The sequence below is a fragment of the Leptopilina boulardi genome, unplaced genomic scaffold, assembly GCF_019393585.1.
Source record: "Leptopilina boulardi isolate dan_hultmark-lab unplaced genomic scaffold, ZJU_Lbou_2.1 LbouV2_211, whole genome shotgun sequence".
Lineage (NCBI taxonomy): Eukaryota > Metazoa > Arthropoda > Insecta > Hymenoptera > Figitidae > Leptopilina > Leptopilina boulardi.
In genome coordinates this window covers 221,930-238,734 of record NW_026137765.1, presented here as the reverse complement: position 1 = coordinate 238,734, position 16,805 = coordinate 221,930, and the positions used below count along the sequence as shown (strand labels likewise).

Genomic DNA, 16,805 nt, shown 5'->3' with positions numbered 1-16,805 from the left:
TTGGAGCTCCAAAGCTCCACCAAAGCTCCTTCAAGCTCCATTCCGCCGAAAGCTAAATTCAATCCCGGATCAAATCCCTTGAAAACATCAAAATTTTCCAATTTATCGTTGATGACTGGATTTTTTTCTACAGAAAAGACCACATTTTTTTGGTTTGACTAAATTGAAAAGGACAGATACACCTACTCCATCAGACATGATGGTTTCGGAGAATTTAATTTCTTTCTCAATAATACGTAAATGAGAGAAATCAAACATTGTTTTCCAGCGATTACTATTTTCATCGTATTTTTTTTCGTGTCTCTTTTCAACTATTTTTTGTGTGCCTTTACCACTTTTTCCATTTCATCGGAAATCAACTTTAATTCTTCATTGCAGTGATGCCAGGTTGCACACCAATTCCAATTCCACTCCCACCATGCCGCCCGTGCGCCTCCCACCATACGGTATAAACCGTGCGCTTACTCTTGTAGGTTTTCGTTTTCCTCATAATATTCGCCCGCTTATGCTGAGCAATATGCCTGTTTTTACCGACAGCTGGATAATTGCACGCGCGAACTTTTGAATTCTTTATAATATAAATATACTTTTATTAATGTTTTTATAGATATATATTAATAAATAATTAATAAATATACTATATACATATATACTATATTATAAATATAATATATTACATATACATAATGTAATATATTAATAGCACTCAAAAATAAAATTAATGGTGATAATAATTAATATTAAATTAATTATACCTAATTATAATCACTATAAGTAAAAAAAGATATTTTTTAAAATCATAAGATTATAATAATGTAGTAAATAGACGATTGTTATTATTATTAGTAACTGAAAAATTTTTAACTTTTTTTTTATAAAAGTAATAATAAAAATTTATTTTTTAACATTTAAACATATAATTAAAGTACACTAAAAAAACAAATTTATTGTTTCAAATAATTGATTACTTGTTTATTATAATGAAAGTGTTTATTTGTATTGAATAATAAATATTATTTTAGCGAATTAAATTGTATTTCTTTCAAATACGGTAATTTTTGGCTCAAATACAATTTATTTTATTCTAACAATAATTATTTTAGAGAAATATTGGCTGGGAAAAGTACATTTTATTTTTTCTAGTCTTGAAAACATTTAAAAGATACAATTTTTCAGATTTTGGGAATATAACAATAACTATGTACTTTTCACAGCCAATATTTTAAAAAATATCTTTTTTTACTTATAATGATTAAAATTAGGTATAATTAATTTAATATTAATTATTATCACCATTAATTTTATTTTTCAGTACTATTTATATATTACATTATGTATATGTAATATATTATATTTATAATATAGTATATTTATTAATTATTTATTAATAAATATCTATAAAAACATTAATAAAAGTATATTTATATTATAAAGAATTCAAAAGTTCGCGCGTGAAATTAACCGGCTGTCAGTAAAAACAGGCATAATCCTTATTTGTCTCAAGTTTTTTTTTCTTTTCTTACGACCTTCCTCGTACGATTCATCCTGCTTGATGTAGAAATAATCTTGAAATTTGTATTTCAATTATTACTATTTTGTAATTTAAAAATTACTAAGTCTATAGTAAGATGTATTAGACTTTTAAATAAGAATTGCTTTAACTGGTCAAATTACAGAAATTATTTTTCAATTTTTAGATGCTATTATTACAATTTTCAGTAGTACACGGAAAAAAAAGTACAACTACATCTGAGATTTTGTTCGCCATAACAATTAAACGTTTCGTCAAAAATGAACCAGCGATATTGTATTGCCAAAATGGCTGACCAGAAAGATTGAACTTTAAATTCACTATAGCCGAATTGGCTAAACTTTCGGCTACTGCGGTGAAACTTATTCACAGCGTTGGATGTTTCGTTCCTTCATATTAATTATATTCCCAAATAGCTCGTTCTCGTCGTAAAATTTTTTTCCGTGTACAGATCGTTTTCAATTAGACGTATTTTAAAGAAAATGATTATACTAACTATTTTTATATTTATAAAAATTATAAATGTCACTATTTTGCAATTTTTATTATAATTGACTGACCTTTCGCGAGTTCTCTTTGGTCCATTAAAGTACCATTCTATATATGTAAAGGGCGATGCAGCACGACAAGTCTGTACAAAAGTTTCCCCGTATTTATTATCGACATTGCATCGAGACACTGAATATGCAGAGGCGTACAGAGGCTACCGATTTCGTTGCACCAAAAATATTGCATATGTGACTCATATGTGTGTGTGTGTGTTGGACAAAGAACAAGAAAATGATAAAGTCAGGATATGTTAAATCTGAGAATTATTCTTCGTTCTCGAAAGCCGGTATTGAGAATTAATGATAAAAAAGTGTTCGTGACGTATTAAGTAATCTCTAATTACATATATTAAACACTCTCTTCTTACAATTTACGTAGACTCTTAAGAATGTTGTCTTCATTTTATGCATGTTCAACATCAATATGTCTAGTAAATTATCTGCAATTTTATGAATATTTTTTTTTTCTTTTTGTTTGAATAAAAAAATTAATGATATAATAAATAGTAATTGTAATAGTAATAGTAATAATTATTAACACTGTAGAAGAATCTTAAAGTATCTTAAAATACATTGTATAATTTTTTAATTCTAAAAGCATCATCTGTATCTCCTTCTTAAATATCTTCAAGTATCCTGAATTATCTGAAGTATTGTTAATTTTGTTTAATAATTTTTTTTCTTATAAAGAAACAAGATATAAAATTGAAAAATAAAATGTATTTACGGGGTGTAAAAAGGATTGGTAAATTCAACAATATTAATTTATTTACAAGTGACGTTTGATGTAGATAATTATTTCTTAGACTTAAACGGTGTAATCCGTTATTTTTGTGTTAAAAATCTGTTTCTCCTGACTTGGTGTCAGTCGAGAGTGACTCTAATGGGATCTTCCTGCTATCTTAACCATCCGCATTCTAAATTGCCGCGAGGGTGACGGAGGTTGCTCCAAGACTCATCTATTTCTTCTTTCATATAAAATTCCTAGCTTGAATATCATTATTTTCAAAGTATCATTTTTCGAATTATTTTAATTACAAGCAAAAAAGTTATAAATCTCGAATTTTTTTTCTCTATTTTTAGATTTCGAATAAAAATATTAAATAGTTGTACACTATCAAAATTTGCTGTTAAAATATTTATTCTTTTTAATAATATGTCTGACATTATCAAAAGACTGTGGAACAAGAATTTTTGGAGAAAAATTAATTATCTTTTATATACATACTATTGAATTCTTCAGTATTTCTTGCAAAAAAGAATTTCGCACTTTTGCCGCACACACAGTGTGTTCTCATTATCTTATCTTTCATTGATTGAAACAACCTGTGGTGGAGGAGAGAGAAACTTAAGAAAGATAAAATCTCAATTTTGTCGAATTCCCATATAAAAACTTGTATATTCTCTCATTTCGCGAGTGAATGTATTTGTATTTAAAAAAATTGTCTGTCTTGTTCACGATTTTCTCGGCGCCTTATGTCGCCCACGTGTTTAAATAGTTTGCGGCACGAGCCGATTCAAGAGAGATATTTCCATTTCACGCGAAGACGATTTAAGCCTCAACAGTGTTCGTGAGAATATGCGCCTTTTTTTTTCTTCTTAAAAGTAAAATAATATGTGAAATTTTACTATACAGGTGGTACACAAACAATGTTACAATAGAGATCATAATCAAGCACCTCGACGTTTATAATGACTTATGGTCACCGCATACGAACAATAGACGATTTTATGGACAAAAACTTCTAGTAGTAGTAGTTCAATATTCTCTTTATGTTCAAATAAACTTTCTTGTCTTAGCTGATTTTGCATTTCACAATTCTTTTTATTTTTCTGTCAAAATAAAAGGTACCTAAAAAAAATCTGTTAATAAAAATTGTTTTAAAAAAGAAATTCTGTCAAATGCTAATCCGAAACATGAGAATTCGTCTAAAAAATAATTATAATGAAAAAAATTTGTTTGATTCAAATAATCGATTATTTAATATCAAATAAGCCGTGTAGAAATTTTGCAAGGGATCAGATCAGGGCCTGATCAGGCTGCCCTATTAGGGGCATGAAACCTCACGCCTGATGTGGCCCTGATCAGTGTTTCATTCCTTACTAGGGCCCTAAAAGGGCAATTTCTATACGGAAAATATTATTTGAGTGAATTAATTAAAATGATATTTGCTTAAAAAAATTATTCAAATACAGTTTATTTAATTTAAATAAAAATTATTTGGTTCTCGTAAACAATTATTTGGTAGTCAATTGAATCAAATACATTTTTTTTATATCTTAATAAAATTCTGTAAAATAAAAATTTTATAGATTTTTATAGGTTTATCCTCCCCGGCGTAAATTTAAAATGTATTTCTAAGAAATATGTTCTGGTTATACATATACCAATAATATTTTGAAAATTTTGACTTGGCGAATGAACCAGATATTGTTGGCCATGAAATCGATGATCACACACAAGTAAACATTCTTGAAAAGTCGGACATGATCTTGACCTTTTTTTTTTTCTTAATGTTGATTTTCCACAGGATGGAAGTAATAATAATAATGTGATCTCTCACATCTTGTCTTCGCGACGAGTAGGAGAAAGAGGAAATGAAGCCGCTTTTACACATAAGCTTCAATTATAACGGCTCACGCGAAAATGCAGTTTAAATTGCAGGCGTGCGTGAATACATTTTCGGATCTGTCGGTTCGAAATGATCCAATCAAATAATACGAAACCCCAACCCGTTATCCTCGACGTGAAAGCCATAGACACTTGCGTGCTTGATATTAAAAAAAAAAAAAAAAAAAAAAAAATGAAAAAAATGGATGAAATCATTTCATGAAAAAAAATATTATTTCGCGATTAAAAGAGAAAATTATTAAGAAAAAAAAAATCGCGTATACAAATTAAGATGAAATCTGATACAACTTTATAATAATTGAATTTCTAAAAACATGAATCGAATATTTTTAATGCGACAAAACATAAATGTTGTGTTAATTAAAAGTTACTTCGCTCTTAGAATACATGTTGCAATAAAATTCGAAAAGTATTGTGCGGAAATTATTTCTATTTTTCTCTCTTATCGATATTGGAAAAAAAATTTGTTGTTTAGTCGAAAAGTACATATGTTTCATGTAAATAGGATTTTTTTTCTTCTTGACTTCAAATAGAATTAGGATCTTAAATTCACATTTATATTGCTGTAGGAGTAATAATTTCAAATCTCTATGGTTCACTATATGTTTTGAAATGAAAAAAAAAAAATGTCAATAGGGGGATTTCTAATTAAGATTAAGTCCCTTTTTCGAAAATAAATTTTAATTATCAAAACGTAATATGAGCAACTATTACCAGTACTTAACTTATAATACAATGTTTATGTACGCAGATTATATAAACTTGTGTTCTTAGTGAGTTTATTATTTTCCGCGATATAAATACAAAGAAAAATTTTGTTGATTCAGCCGATAAATAGGTAATTGGAAGCTATGTTTACATGCTCATCAGAGAAGGGTATTAATTTTAATTGTATTCGACTTAGGTGTACAAATTAATTTTATTCTAAATTTGCCAATTAGTTAATTGATAACATACTTTTTTATTTAAACTCTTTTCATTTTAAAATTCAATTTTTTTCTTGTTAATGAAGTGGAAAGTAAATTATAATCATATCGTGTTTATTATTATATATTTATGTTCTGTGTCAATGTCAATGTACCGACAGAAGGTCTCGCTCCCGTATGTGATTCGTTGCCTCAGCAATCTACATTCTTTCATGAAGGTGCACTTTTTCACACCAAACCTGCCAACAACTTGGCGCCGGGTAGCTTCTCGTGTGTCAGACTTTATGTTTACTGGTAATTAACGGGAATATAAAGGAAATGAGTACCTCACACTGTTTTTCAGTCTTAACTTGATATATATCGAGACAAAAAAACCAACAAAAAAAAAAAAAAAAAAGGTAGAATCTTCTCTCTCCCTTTTCTTTCTGTAACTCACGTTTAATATATACACGCGTGCTTGTATGTATAATACGAGTTAGTTGCGCACATACATACCTCCGTTATCGATACACTTTGAGAAAAAAGTAAAAAAAAAAAAAAAGAAAAAAAAATCAACGAGTAGAAGCATGACGAATGACCACAAGCCTTTTTCAATCAATAATTCTTCCTTTTGGAGTCATAAATTTCGGATAAGCTAAGTGTCGATGTTTGCGCTATACAACAACTTTACTTTCCCCTGGTTGCGAATTCAAGTTCTGGATGAGCAATGCCTTTCATGTCTTATATATATATATACCTTGGAAATTGGCCTCTCATGTTTATCTTATTTTCAAATTATAAAATTTTATTATTTTTTTTTTCACGTCTGTTTTTTACATTATATATTCTTATGTCAATTGGTTATGCATTAAGAAATATTTCTGAAAATTGGTTTCCTCGCTGAGAACAAGAAAGGTATTTTTTTTGTTCGGAAATATTCTGTTTTTAGGACTTCATTTTTTTTTTTTTACAAAAAACCTCGAAAATCGAATTTAAAAAAAAATTGTATGAATAAAACATATGATTATGCTGTGCAAATTTTGATATTAGAATAAGGAAAGTAAATATCGAAAAATGTGTTAATTGTCCTTGTTTATAGTCAACTATTATAGTGACATTTTTTTTAAATTTCAAGGCGTTTCGAAAATGATTTTACATAAATCGTTTTTTAAAAATATTTCGCTAAAATCAATAGGAAATTTTTTTTTGGAATTACTAGTGCAGAATTGTTTCACTTTAAAATAGGACTTTGGTCAGGGTTTCTTTTATTTTTGATAGGATATTTACTAGATTTAAAATTGGGCTCTGATCAGGGCCTCGTCTAGTTTTCTTAGTTTAAAGAAATCGAAATAAATTCACTAGATTTAAAATAGGGCTCTCTGATAAGGGGTTTTCCTATTTTGAAAAATATAAATTCCATGTTGAAATTACCACAATGTATCCTATTTGAATTGGGGCTTTGTCAAGGACCTCGCCAGTTTTCTTATTTTGATAAAATTGAAATAAACTATTTCTACAATTACTTTCTGTAAAACAATTTATTAACAACGGAAGGTGATCTTTGTAGCAATTTGATTAAAATTCCTTGTAGAAACCCCAAATAGGGTATTCACTAGATTTAAAAGAGGGCTCCTGATCAGGGTTTTGACAGTTTTCCTATTTTTAAAAAATTTATTCTTAAAAATTACCGTTTAAAAGATATCTATTTAATCATAAGAGATATAGATAGATTATTTTAATTTCTGTACAGGTAGTAAAATATTTTGTAATTTTTGTTTGGTAAAGGTTTACATAAGTATAGTATTTCTATTTATGTCCAAATTCCTGCAAATTGTCATTGTTTAGTTTTTTCTGTTTTTTTTTTTTTTCATACATCAGGGGCCAGTGGCCTGTCTAATGAAGTTTCCCTCTCACGTAGACATTTCAGAAGTATTCGTGTTGGCAAAGTAATGTTCGGACCTGTGCATGCAACTAACGACCTAATGTGATTTGTTTACTCCAGAAGTATTCATGAATTATTAGACGACAAATGGCACAGCTGTTTTCTCAGGAATCCATTTCGCATTCCTCATTCTCTCTTCTAAAAATCTCTTCTCTCGGACGATAATATTTTGTGACAATATACTATGTTTTTTCAAACATTTTTCTTTTAATGTTTACATATAAAAAAATCGAAAAAAAAAAGAAATATATAGACTTTTGTCAAAATAGAAAATTATATATATGCCTCCAAGATATATAAATTGTAAGAGGTTTTTCGAATTAAATTCCCACAACTTAACAATAAATTTTTGTATCACCTACATATTGAAAATGATTTACAGCCATAAATTGAATTTCTGGGCATAAAGTTTAACGCCCGAGTTGGATTAACTCAACGAAATTGACATTTCCGGCCGCGCCTAATCGCCTTCTGCCACATTTCTCCTATTATATATATATATATATATATATATATATATATATATATATATATATATATATATAAATAATATCGCAAGGAACGTGGAATATATAGAAGATATACCCGTGAAAGTTATTCCATAGCCTGTCAACATGGCACGTATATCCTCACGCTTCTCCCTTTCGCGAAACGATTCTATTCTGACGCAGCAAAATGCCATATAGTATATAAATGTATAAAATGCGTGTGAAAGTGGAACACTTGCAATTTCCGATAGCACATATTGTTTTAAAATATAAAAATTAACAATTTATATAAAATAGAGATCTCATTTCTTCTCTTTCAAGATTATAAACTTTCCATTTGGAATATTGTTACAAACAATAATGATTTATTTATATTCACTTAATTATGAAAAATATTTTCATTTTTTTCCTTCATATGTGATTATAGTGTGTTTTATTAAAGCAAACAATGCTCTTTAAAATATCACTTTCTTTTAATTAAAGAAAAATTAGTGGAAAATTCTTTTTTTCATTTATGGGTATTATTTTCCTTATATATATATATATATATATATATATATGAAATATTGTTTTTCTAATATATATCTAAGAAAGTGTTGTACAGTTCACTGGGCTTGTGATTCATTTATCAGCTTAATGTCAGTGTTTCACGATGGTCCTGTAACACGGTTGTTTATTTAAACGATAAATTTGAACACGACCGCCCAGGTGCAGGCGAACCTTCGATCGTGAACTTTCACCGCATATAAGACGCGAGAGCATCCTTCTAAAATTATTACTCATCCCCGTTGAATTACAGGACACTTATGCGCCCCAGGTTTGCATAACACCAATTTACTCATTTCCTCGCTATATAGATATATATAGAGTCGTTTATAATATTTCTAAATTCAAGAAAAGAATTTGAGAAAAAAATTTATTTGATTCTAATAATTGGTTTACTATTATTAAATAAATATTTCCTTGAACCAAATAATTTTTATTTAGAATAATAATCTGAATTTTCACTCAAAAAATCTTTGTATTCGACCGGCAATTTTGGTCAAATTTAACCGACTTGTTATTTAACTGATTTATTTAAGCATAATTTGCTCTAACCGAATTTTCGTTTGATCGAATTTTTATGTAACCAAATATTCTTCTTAATGATTTTTTTTTAAATCGTATTTTTTATAATCCATTAATCCTCATGGGTACAAAAAAAAACCAGATATTGTAAAATTAACTATTGGGAACCTATAGAAATAATTTCACAGAAAATTAAAAGGCATTAAAATAAGCTGCAACGCTTATTATTTTAATTCAATTTTGCTTATTTTAATACCAAAATAGATTAAAATGAGCAAAATTGGATTAAAATAATAAGCGTTGCAGCTTATTTTAATGCCTTTTAATTTTCTGTGTTTTGACTAAAAATTATTTTTAAAAAAATTGTCTAAACAATTTACTGCTAAAAGTTTCGTTTTATGAAAAATTCGGTCAATTCTCTTAAATGAAAATTCGGCTAAATTTTAATTCGATTTTTAGAAAGTTAGTATTAATATAAATATTCGGTCAAATGAAAATTTTGTTTTGTTTAATCTTGTGAAATTTTGAAAATTAGTTGTAAATTGTTTCTATCATTGATATTTTAATATGTTTACAATGTCACACGCACTTATATAGTCATATAATATTGATTAGATCAAGATGCATTACAGATCTTTGAAGGCTATCAAATACAAAGATCTGATGCACTCTTATATGTGAACACAGAATTGTATGTACATAAACGGCCTACAAATATCTGTTAACATGACGACGACGACACATTTGCCTTGGCAAAATTCCATTCCCGAACACATGAATCGTAAATCGATTGTATATATATATATATGTATACTCAGCAGACAGATCACCATCGTCGTCGTGTCTCCGCAATGCATTTCATTTTCAGAGATATATCCAATTTTATATGTATGCAACATATAATGCATCGATGAAAAAAAAGTGTCGAATTCAATGTGTTGTAAAACGTGACTGACTGTAAAGCAAATAAAAAAAAAGTTTATAATTATCTGCGAAGATTCATTTTTTTCGTGAAATGAATTCTTCTTTATTGCCAACACAAGATTTCACGAGAAAAAAAAAAAACAAATATTATTTGAATAATCCTTTTTTGGCATGTTTCAACCTTCTCCGCATAAGAATTATTATCTTCCAGGAAGAAACTTTCATATTGTGCGGTTGATTTCATAATGTAATTTATAATTTCTTTAGAAAAATTTTTTTCTTTTGAACAAAAATTGGATATTCTGAAAATGGAATTTATTGGGAAAATGTTTCGATATATTAGATTATAGGAATAATTTTGATTTGAAAAATTTTTTGATGACAAATTTAACGATATGTAAAATGGTTAAAATATTGTCAGAAAAGGTTTAAAGTACGAATCTTCTCAAAAAAAAAAAAAATAAAAAAAAAATGTTTGCATTCCGTTTTGGAAAAGCATACATGATTTTAATCTTGTAATTCTCGTCGTTTTAAAAGCAATTTCGGGAGGCTTTTTTTCCTTCACTCGTTTTAACCACACAAGGTTGAGTGCTAATTTCTTCGAGATGAGTGTCTATAGAAGCATCGTCTTCTGACTAATTGTAGTCACCTCTGGATAATTTAAATAATGTATATTTAAGTGTAAAGAAGTAAATGTGTACCTTTTTCGAGTGGTGGTATATAAAAATGTATATTTATAAAAAAAAGGACATTAAGATGTCATTTTACAATTCTTTGAAATCCACAAAAACTTAAAATGTACAAAATTGATAATTATAATTATCAAAGAAAACAAAAAAAAAATTATTTTATTGAAATAATCGGTTATTTAATAATCAAATAAATACTTGAAACAAATAATTTTTATTTGAATTAAATAAACTATTTGAGCCAATAATATCTGTATTTGAAACAAATATTTTACTGACACAGATTATAATTGTTTAAAATAAATATTTATTTGTTACAAGTAAATATTTATTTGACAGAAGTAAATATTTGATTCAAATAAATTTTTTTTCAATGTACGTGAAGATGAACTGAAATTCTAATAATAGAGGAACGATAAATTTTCAATTAAGCCTAGTTGCAATTTACAATACTGTCCTTTGAGAATTGCTCCTTTTCTTTTTGTCGATTTCTCATTCGATTTTGCGCATTTAAACGAGTTTTACTGAGGGGAAAAAATTATTATTTTTTTTTTTAAAGAAATAGAAGAAGGATTACATTGAAGGGCGTGAAAGTTATTATACCTGAGGTTTTATGAGAATTAATCGGTGTAAGTTGGAAAATATAATATACGCATACAATACACACCAGATGGGAACTCTCGCAGTGTAAATATAACATTCCAAACCGGTGGCACGAGAGCGTGAAATTGAATTACGACACGCATATTTGTGCATCGAATAGTTTAGAGGCAATCACACTCGACAAAACGATTATGTTCATTACGTCGAGTGGATGAACAGAGATTTAAAGAAATTTTCACTGTTGATCAAATGCATCTCGTATATTTAGTTTATCTTTGATAGTATATACAAATAAATAGATATAATCTTTTTTTATAGACATACAAAAATTAAAATTTATTTTATTCAAATAATCTACTATTATCTAATAATCTACTTTACTATTATCATGTAAATGTTTCCTTGAATCAATTTTTATTTGAGTCAATTAAATTTTGTTTCAAATAAAAATTATTTGATACAAATAAATATTTAATTAATAATAGTAACCCCGATTTCTTATATAAAATAAATTTTTTTCTTCAATGTTGTGAAATTTTAATTTTCCGTCGCCATTTTGAAGCCGCCATATTGAATTTTTTAATTTCTGATTTTTCTTTTTCAATTATTTTCAATATGAATAAACGCATTTATCTCAATCAGCAACAAATCTTATCTTATAACAAGAAAACATTCCACATAAATTACCAAGCTATTATTCTTCAGGGAAAAGGTCATACATAATTCTCTCACCTTTTTAATTAATTGAGCTGGAAAAATGTGAAAAATTATACGCAGACAAAAACAAATATTTGATTCGCGTAATTTACGTATATATATATAAAGAAATACATATTTGTATTTCTATATACATATATATATATATATATATATACAGTAAACAATCGTATGTTTTGCATCAGTTATAATAAATAAGTCCATCGCAGGTACATTGTTAGTGTAATTCATTGATATACGTTTTAGGTATGAAACGACTTGTTGAAAAATAATTAGAATCTTGTAAATTCAATTTTACATTTGCGATCTATAATCGTATATATACATCGACATATTTCTCGCGAATGTACGGGTTACAAATTATATATATGGGGAATAGATCGATGGGAAAGGCGCCTAGTGAACACTAATCAAGACATTTTGCGCAAGACATATTACCAACGACGTATATACATATATATATATATATAAATAATAATAAAACGCGCGTGCAAAACGGTTTATTAGAAAATTATTAGAAAATTTATTTTAAAAATTACGTTGAATGCAAAAAGGGCGTTTTCCAATGCAAATTTTGCTCTTGTAACTTACAAATAACGTTTTATGTTTGCAGCATGTTATTAATTTATAAGGAGAAAAAAAAAATTGCGGATTTAAAAAAAAAGAATAGTGTTTTAAAAGAGTAACAAATATTTCAACACGTATATAAAATTCTAAATAAAGTTTAATTGTATTTTTTTAAGCTTCTTTATTTTTTTTTTCTATATACTTCCTTATGAATTAATTCTCAAGTGCGTGAATTTTAAATTGTGAAGGTCATCATTTTATGAATGAATATATATTTAGAAGGTTTAGTTTTTTAGCTGGCAAAAACTGGCTTTCACTCTGCGTTATGTAATATAATGCAAAACAGGTGCCATTTATTCACGCTATATATTGTAACGAATTTGACTTTGGTTGGAACAATGTTTCCGACCTTGACCTGTATACCGGAGACTTCTTGAATTTCAGGAAGTCTAATTTAAACATTTTCTCGTTTATGTTTAAAAAAAAAACTACATTTTAATTTATTTTAGTTTCTTGAATTGTATTCTCCAGAAATAATATTTAGGTATAATAAAAATTCTAAAAAATTAATTTTAGAATCTAATTGAAATATTTTGTTGAATCAGTTTTTTTTTGCAGATTTATGATTTTTAAATGGTTTTTAGCGTCACACAAAGAAGGCAATCAGTAGAAACATGTTCAAGTTTTATGATTTGTGGTCCATTAAAATTTACTCCCTATTAGGAAATGATTAAATTTTTAAAAGAGTGTATAGAAGAGATGTTGTATGAAAAGGTAATTAGTCGCCCTTGATGATGTGGAAAGTAGTTGGTAGTTTTTTCTATGTACTTTAGAAGGAACGTTGAAGACGTTGATTAATGTTGCCTCGTCCCACGACTTGGGTCACTTCGTCGCCATTCGTCTTGGTCCTCATCTCCATTATAATGTCACGCACGCGGGGTAATCTCAACTCTATTCAAAAGCACTTTCGACAAAAAGCTTCGTTTATCTCTCCCTCTCTTTTCTTTTGCAAGTGTCTTTTAATTTTTTTTTTTTATTTCAAATTTTTTAATAACTCTAAAAAATTTGAATTTTCATTATTTTTTGTTTCTATAATTGTTTGTGGGTAAAATTTTGTATAAATAAACTTGTTTTCTGTGTATTGTGTATATACATAAAATACTTCTTTTGTTGCTTAAGAAACCTGTTACAGGTACAAAGTAAAGGTACTTGAAAATACAAGGACCTCGCCATCTATCATTTGCAAAAGAATTACTGTCAAAAAGTCTAAGAGTCATAACTGATGCATAGTTAGCAAACCGCCTACGATACGTCAAGTAGGTTTTTGCCTAATCTTGCAATTTATGGCAGTACTCGTATACATTAACTTTGTGGATTACAAGGTGTTATATGATTATTAAAAATAAATTGATGCCACGTGGCAAAAGTTTTAAATATATGTTCTTTTAATTATTTAAATAATTTTATGATTTTAAAAATAGATCGTGATTTATAAGATATCGCACGTTAGAGAAAAAAATGTTGGGAAAAAATAGAAAATATGAAATAAAAAATAGAATTCTTTTTCTTTGATTTGAAAAAAAAAAAAAAAAAAATGATGCGAGCAGGTTAATGACCGATCGCCTATACTCATGGAAAAACAACATTAAATGATTGCTAATTAATAGATATATTATGAAGTGTAAAAAATTTAAGAAATAGTTATAAGGAAGTTAACAGAGTTGGCAGCAAACCAGTTATTTGAAACGTTTCCGTATAAGCATAAATTATGTTAGTCTTCTCTTTCAGCACAATTACCCAGTTTAAACACTGGTAATTATTACGCAAATAACTTTACAACCAGCAATCAGTTGTCCTTTCGGTGAGCGCTTATACACTTTAAAAGATCAATGTACTTAACAAAGATAGATAAGTTAGCATTTCTAATATTTGCTTTTTCTCAGGATATTTTTTTTCCTACATACATATATATATATATATATATATATATATATAGGATTCAAAACATTTTTTAGCATCCATTTCTGTTCATTTATCAATGATGATGCTATAAATTCTAATGCAAGTTTTGATGAATAAAATTTCAAAGTCAATTTGAAGATGTTTCATCTTGAGTGACATTTCATTAATCTGTTGACTCGTCTGTTGATTTAAAATGTCAAGCATCCCAAATTGATTATAGGATAGTATGCGAAACACTTTCGACAGCATGTTAGATATTGACCTTTTAGAGTTAATTTTTCCAAGTGTATTTTTTCATTACTCTTTTTAGAGTTCTTTAATATATACTAAAAGTTGTTCTTTAATCTTTATTAATAGAATTTCTTCAATTTCAATGAATCTATTCATGGAAACATTCAAAGATTTTCAAGATTCAATACTTTTCATTCGTATCTGATATTTTAGAAAATTAATTTTCATCAACAATTTGTTTATATATTTCTTTTAGAATTTATTTTCTTCACTATTTTTCTGGAAAAAAAATTTCAATTATAAAATGATTTTTTGTTTCTCACGACTAGATTTTCTGTTCTTCTTCTTCTTCAATTTCCGCCTGTCGGTCAAAATAGAGGAGTAATAAAGCAACCAGGAACTTAATATCTATTACGTATTAAATCCGGGGTATTGATAAGCGAAAAGGTTAACTTGAATAAATAAGTAAGACGATTAAGAGTGTCATTTGTATATGTATTGTTGAAGCTACACTATACTGGTAGACATCTCTTCCGCGTGTGGAGAAGAAACTTGTAGGCATGTTTTTACACCTTCTGTATATATATATATATATATATACGATTCATAAAATGTTACTTTTATTCGTTATTCTGTAGTAACAAATAAAAAAAGTTTTTAATTTTTACGAAAGGAGTTTTGCATTTATAAAATTTATTGCAGCAGATAATTCAGTTAGAAGTAATAATAGAGCACCTAAATGTCTTCCAAGGTTATGCTAACCCTATTTGTAGAATACAATTTTTCATTAGAAAAGACAGAATTATTTACTAAAATCAGAAAAAAGAAAATATTTTATTAATTTTCAATTCTTTTGAAACCAGTTTGAAAAATAATGATCATTTAGATCATCCCTATTCTATACAGGTTTCAAACTAGTGAGATAATCTGTTTGTGCTGAAATCGATCCTTATCTTATTCTACGAGGTAATTTATGTAAATTACATATATATATCGATAAAAATTCGAGACAAAAATTTCCGGCGTTTAGAAATATTTTTTTTAGCCCCCCCCCTCCCCCTAATTTCCTTTAATCTTCTCTCTTGTATATGTCAATGCCGACAAAATGATAAAAAGATATTATGGAGTAAAAAAATATATATAAAGCAGGTTTGAAATAGTTTTTATAAAACTTATGTAACTTGATGTTTTTCAAGTGAGAAATTGAATAAAAAAAAATAAATTTATCAGTCTTGACCCAGTCTAATGGATATATTTATCTCTTAATTTAGGGATAGGGAATAAGGCGCGCACGCTGATGAAAGCAGGTGTAGTAGGGGGAGGGGGAGGGGTATCGGGGTTAATAACTTTTTAATTAGCCAGGCACGTTTCGCACGCGGCACGATCACACGAATGAAGCAGGCATCTAACAGGTAATTAAAATAACCGATTGCACATTCGCCATGGCGCATATAAAGAGATATCTCGCGCGATAGTGCTGAGACATCCTGTGGTTGAGAGAGGCAAAAACAGAGGAATGTCGTGCACACATACCTTATTTGCTTCTATCGTAAGCCACTTCTAAAATACTCTTGTCTGTTTGTCCTGTCCACTAATATAACAACTATTCAATATGTATTTAAATCTTCTCAAAAATCGGATGCTGTGATAATTTTAGTATTTTTAATACGAGCATCGATCGATAAAAAATTTAGATAGGCACGACAAAATTTACTGTCGGGTAGTTTTTTTTTATTTCCTTTTGTAGGAATTGATTTTTTATAAAAAATTTCGGATGTCGTAACGCATAATTAATTTTATAATAAAAAAAAGATTCGGAACTAAAACAAATAATAATATTCAATACGATTTGATAATTTTAAGTAGAATACTAAAAAGAAAATTAAGATTTTTTGAAATGTCTGACCAAAGCAGCATGCTACTACTGATATTCTTCTTTCTATTATATAAATTCAGGAATTTTTTTTTCTTTCCTCTTTGTAAATATTATTTTCTTAA

The 16,805-nt window shown here is 27.8% G+C and overlaps 1 long non-coding RNA gene across 1 annotated transcript in view; it reads left to right on the top strand.

Annotated features, from left to right (window-relative positions):
* Positions 1-16,805, top strand: part of LOC127278837 (uncharacterized) — a 63,801-nt gene that overhangs the window by 32,701 nt on the left and 14,295 nt on the right. The gene's annotated exons all lie outside the window — the stretch shown is intronic.